We start from the raw sequence: 6329 nt of genomic DNA, 5'->3' as shown, positions 1-6329 counted from the left end.
AAACTCACTCTGGGCAAGCTGTCCACAATTTATTTATTCAAAACACCAGCTGATCAGATTGAGTTTAAACTCACACTTTACAAAGGGTACCTACACAATATGATGAATTTTCACGAAGCGATTCTATTCAGTTTAAACTCACTCTGGACAAGCTTTCAACAATTTATTTATTTATTCAAAACACCAGCTGATCAGATTGAGTTTAAACTGACATTGCAAACTATCCATTACTAGTATTGTAATGACCACCAGCTGTTCAGATTCGGTTCGAGCCTACAATGAATGTGTGAACGGCCTTAGGCGGATCGTTTGAAATATTCAATTTTTTTCTAAGAACGAAACGCACGCCTGCATCTGTTGAATGAACCAATCCTATATCAATGTACAAGTGGCTACTATAGTGAGATTCTTGTTATAAAGTCAGCACCTGATTAACATTGGTGTTGCTATCCTTGTCTGTCTTCAAACAAACCAGATAGATCTATCCTTTTCCAACTCCGCACTAGTTTCAAATCCCTCGATAAATACAATGAAATACCAGAATTTTGGTCTCAATTATAAAAATTAATGTATTCTTGAATCATGAACACATATATTATTATATCTTAATGAATATAATATATTTGAGATATAATAATATATTGATCATTTTCAGTTTATTTGAGTAAAGAAAGAATTAAAAGAATTTGATTGACAACAACCAGATTAAACAATTAATATTGGGTTAATATGGGTTTCTACCTGCTTTATCCATTAATGAATAAATATCATATCAGCTATACTGGGATAACTTTACTTTTGATCACATCTATCCACTAGACAATGTGGTGGCAATAGACAATTGGCCATTTTGCCGTTCTATCATTTCCACTGACTAACTTTTCTTTTGAAGCATCTAAATTTGAAAATCTACTTTGTGAAAAAAATTGAGGACTGAAAAATTTGTGAATTGAAGAACTACAAGACTTAACCTATTTCGGACTATATGTTATCTAAATTGGGGAGAGGAATAGCACAAGGTTACCTTATTTTTCCTCTCCCTATCATTTCGATAATGTACTTATTGTATAAATGAATAAATAATGACTTTATATACTGTAAATCTCACTATAGGTGCAAAGTTTTGAATTTAGAAATCAACCAACAAAACTACTGTCATACTACATCAGCTACTAGACAAGGAGATAATTCTACACTCTAAGTCCCAGTTGCACATAAGGCTGTTAAATTTTAATCATGATTAAATGCCACGAGAACCAAACAGAGAAGGTTTTTCTGTGAAGAAGGCTTCTCTGATTGGTTCTCGTGGCATTTAATCGGGATTAAAAGATGACAGACTTTTGTGCAAACGGGTGTAAACCAACTAACTCACAGTTTTGTGTGAAACATTATCAAATTGTCAGCTTTCAGCTATAAGGATGATCAGCGAAGAATAAGAAGAACAGGATGAAGAAGAGATGTAGCAGAAGAGAAGTGAAGAACGAAGCAGAAGAAGAAGAAGAAGGAGAAGACAAATGAGGAGAAGCAGAGAAGTAGAGGTTTGTCGAGTCACTCACAGCATTGAGCATTGTAGTTGGGCTGCGCTGGCCACTTAATTCGGCAAAGTCCAATCTGCGTAATACAAGAACGATTTATTATTTTCACAAAATCGCCAACAAAATAAAACATATCAATATAACACTATCAATATTAAATTTATTGAAAAAACCTCTCTTTTAATGAAAATGAACGGCTGATTTTTAACAGAACACAAACAAGATTACTTGGTGACAAATGATGTACCTCTCTATAATGAGGTCCACGTTATAATGGCAGTGGAGAAAGATAGGAGAACAGTGTTGCCGACTCTCTGCCATGCCACTGCCTTCTATCGAGGATAGCTGATTGCAATTTATAAACAGTTCATTCTTGTTTAAAATAATCAATTACATTTTATTCGTCAAGCACATATTTATATATTTTTCAATGATTAAATAATAAATTTCTATAGTGCCGGTTAAATTTTCAACGTGATTAATTCCACGAGAACCAATCAGAGAAGCCGTCTTATAAAAAATACCTTATACTTCGTGGTATTAATCACGGTTAAAATTTAACCGGCTTTAGTGCAACCGGCACATAATAATTGAGATTGAATATTTTGTAAAATGATTTTACATACCAAAATATTTGGTATTTTGTATCATATTTATTATTTATTAATTTCATTTAGTTATGAAGTTATAATTCACACTGTACTGTAAATTGTCCTCGTTTTGCAATAAATAAATTTCAAATTCAAGTAATACTGAGTTGTAACATGGAGAAAAGATGGCATAAGAAGATATCCCATGATATAGGGCGTTCATGTTGCAAATTTCACAGTTAACAAAACTCAAGCCGATAGTCCTAGTGAAGCAATGTTGCAATGTGACGCTGGTAGTCTCTCACACTGTGCCGTTCTTAAGCTGCGTACAGATATACGCGCCGCGAACATGAGCAATTGACTTTCAATCAGCTGACTATATCTGTATTTTTACGGAAACGGTAAGATACAGATATGAAAAGCTTGGCATCAGCTGATTAAAAGTGAATTGCTCATGTTCGCGGCGCGTATATCTGTACGCACCTTTACACTCTCACCCGACCGAAACAGTAATGACAGACAGTAGTCGGCTTGAGTTGACAAAAATCGCATTGAAATTTGGAAGATGAACGACCTATACCATGGGATATCTTCTAATGTTATATTTACTCTTCGCTTGTATAAAAAAAATCTGGTGTGGCGCACTCACACAACTTTCCTTGTTGTTATGAAAATTGATCACCTGACGCTAGTGTTCCCGCGCATCACAAGTCTACTATTCAAAGATTTGAGCCAGCTGGTGACAGGGCAATAACGCTGGAGACACACATGAGGTCTGCTATCTCTTCATAGTGAATGATTTAATAGAATCAACAATCATTTGAAATTGAATAATCACATTTTCTCGAATTTAAAGCTTATTTTCAATTTTAGGTGAAAATGTTACTGAACATTAATTGAAGAGATTTTCATGCTCAATCTACTCCACTTGATTTTTTTCGTTTCAATTGTATCTGAAGCCTGATAATTGGGAATCTATCTGCATTGATGGGGCGAAGCTCCTGAAATTTTTACAGATATGGGACTTGTGGCAGTTGATAGAGCTTATTGATGACTATATCAGGTATGAATTTGATCAAAATCGGTGGAGCCGTTTCCGAGAAAATCACGAAAAACCCTGTTTTTGACAACATTTTCGCCATTTTAGCCGCCATTTTGAATTGCATTTGATCGAAATTGTTCGTGTCGGATCCTTATAGTGAAAGGCCTTAAGTTCCAAATTTCAAGTCATTCCGTTAATTGGGAGATGAGATATCGTGTACACAGACGCACATACACTCATACACACACACACACACACACCACACACACACACACATACAGACCAATACCCAAAAACCAGTTTTTTGGACTCAGGGGACCTTGAAACGTATAGAAATTTAGAAATTGGGGTACCTTAATTTTTTTCGGAAAGCAATACTTTCCTTACCTATGGTAATAGGGCAAGGAAAGTAAAAATCAGAGGTGTTTGCATACATAACCGGCCAAGATAGAGATATGACAGACTACAACACTCACCTTACAAGTTTCGTGGTTGAAAGCTGTGTTATAAGACTGGAGGAGGACAATCCCAGAGAATCAGCCGAATCAGTGTATTATTCCAAGTCAAGTTCCAGAAAGAAATCGAGTTATGTATATCAACCACCAACAATCAGGTTTCTACCTGAAAAGACAGACAACAGAAAACATTTTTTAATACAATATTATAACCAATCACTCGTACAGTAGGTACAAACCTGACTGATACTACAATATCATCTGTATTTATCTGTTGTATAAATTAGAATTGGAACCTTTTTGGGAGATTTAGCCTGTGGTACTTTTCTGTAAGTTGTGTAATTCTGAATGATTGAATAAATAAATAAATAAATAAATATCAAGCCTAAAAAGCACAACTATTAAAGTACTGTGGTGAGGTCCACATTATAATGGCAGTATTTGATTAACATTGGTGTTGCTATCCTTGTCTATCGTTTGACAAAGCAGATAGCACCATCATTTTCTAGCCCCACAACGTTTCCAATTAGTTTTTCAACAATATAGAAATATAATTAATTAACAGAATATTCAATCTCAATTGTGAAAATTTATTATTTTAAACAAGAATGAACAGTTAATAATGAGATATACCGATATCAGTTATCCTCTATAGAAGGCAGTGGCAAGGCAGAGCATCGGCGACAACGCTGTTCACCCATCTTTCTCCACTGACATTATAACGTAAGCCTCACTATTAATAATGAACAACTTATAAAATAACTGGAGAGTGAAAACTACTATCCGAACCTTCCAGATACATATATTCAAACAAGGCTTTAACCGCCTTATGTATACATAAAATAGCAGGTAACCTGTGCTCCGCAAGGTTTTGATTAAAAACTCGACCTACTGAAATCTTGAAGAATTTAAAGTAGGCCTATAACCATCCTCGGCAAATTAAGGATCAGCATACAAAATTCTAAGTTAATCAGTCTAGTAGTTCATACGTGATGATGCGTAATTCGTGAATTTCCTATCCCATACGTGTAAAAGCCAAGCCGATTCTTTTCTTTATTATATTATAGATAAATAATGTTACTGTCATAGACCGAAGCAGGCTATTGACAAGGTAATCTTCTTGGCAGAATTCTGAGTACAAAATTATATCACAATAATTCGTAGTATTTAATAGGTTACAAAGGAAAATGTATAAGTGAGTCTCAAAAAGTACTTTGACTGAGTTGCAAGGCCAACAATAAAGCAAGTTCACTTTACTATACCTCTCAACATTTTTCCATTTATTACTTTGCATAGGTCTACAAATCAAAAAGTTTGCAGGAAAGTTCATATCTCAAACAAACAAATAAGTACAATGTGTTGAGCTGGAAGGCCCAAGGCAAAAAATCTTGGATAATTTCGAACATATTACAGCAGCAATTCGAGTAGTTGAGATAGTGAGATTGTTAACAAGACCTGTAATTACCACACAATGAGTTAGACATTTTTCCATTGACTATATGTTCATCATTGTAATGTGTTTTAATTCCGGATAGAAAAAATTGAATTGAAGTTGAAAGCCTCACCTGTCAAGTGGCATAATAATTGAAAGCTGTGGTCCACGACAGGATGCCGAAAGCTCCATACTGCAACAGAGCCTGCTCACCAAAGCCAAACTGCTCTAACACACCTGCAACATAACATGTTGCAAATTTGACATTTCGAAAAAATCGCCCCAATATTTCATTCATTGGATGGAGGAAACAAAGCAAAATTTAGAACACAAGAAACAGGTAAAACTTGACACTCAAGAAGAAGAAGAAGTAGGAAGAAGAAGAAGTAGGGGAAGACGAAAAAGAAGAAGAAGAAGACTCAATGATTTTTTTTTTTAATTTTTTGTAAATTACTGTACAAAATTAGCGTAGTAATTAATTAGTCGACTTTATTACTTGATTTATCCTTTGTAGGATCACATCGGATAATATAGTAAGATTCACACTATAAAATCAGCACCCATTTAGAATGGAATAGAATAGAATGGAATAGCTGCCTTTATTTTTGACCTAGGAGGGCGGAGTTAGGGCGCAGCCGGCCCTCTCTTACACTCAACCCTCCAATACAACTCTAAATAATTACTAGATTAAACAAATCAAATTGAGAAATTAATAAGAGTAATACTTGCGCAAGTAAAATTAGTATTAAAGGTATTTATTTGAAAGCAAAATATAGATCAATATTTTAGAAATTCTATTAAATCAAAGAAGTACGAAATCTAGGCTATTAAAACATATGCATATAATATTTAATTTTTTGCAATACAATTTGCGATAATTTATTATAGTTCTAATTCACTAGATGAATGGCTCTACCCATTCCGTCAGGTGCCGAATCTTGCACCCTGAGATAAAAATATATATATATTCGATACAAATAAATCTACTAAATACTAGAGATTTTAATATATAAATATATATTTGGATTATTAGTGGCTAATTTATCAAGCTGATCTTAGAGCACACATTTTTAATTGAATTGTCCAAGTCGACAAGTATTTGCAAGCGCATATCGCAGCTACATGCAACAGAATGCATATGATGTTAAGATAAAGGCACATGGTAATGATTCGTGCCATAAATCTAGAATATAAAGTTTAGCCTGTGATATTTTTATTGATTTCAATTATTGTTCTATTTTTATATTATTTTTTTTTTTATCGCTCTATATATAT

General features: G+C 34.0%; 1 long non-coding RNA gene across 1 annotated transcript; it reads right to left on the bottom strand.

Annotated features, from left to right (window-relative positions):
• Nucleotides 1-250: 250 nt before the first annotated feature.
• Nucleotides 251-5296, bottom strand: LOC120353984. Its single transcript, XR_005572719.1, has 3 exons — nucleotides 5188-5296; nucleotides 3644-3788; nucleotides 251-1611 (listed from the first exon to the last, which is right to left on the bottom strand). It is a non-coding gene; the product is annotated as an uncharacterized LOC120353984 (long non-coding RNA).
• Nucleotides 5297-6329: the final 1033 nt, after the last annotated feature.

The sequence above is a fragment of the Nilaparvata lugens genome, chromosome 13 (assembly GCF_014356525.2).
Source record: "Nilaparvata lugens isolate BPH chromosome 13, ASM1435652v1, whole genome shotgun sequence".
NCBI classification, from domain to species: domain Eukaryota; kingdom Metazoa; phylum Arthropoda; class Insecta; order Hemiptera; family Delphacidae; genus Nilaparvata; species Nilaparvata lugens.
The sequence above is the reverse complement of the archived record's forward strand: the minus strand, read 5'-3'. Positions and strand labels throughout refer to the sequence as shown.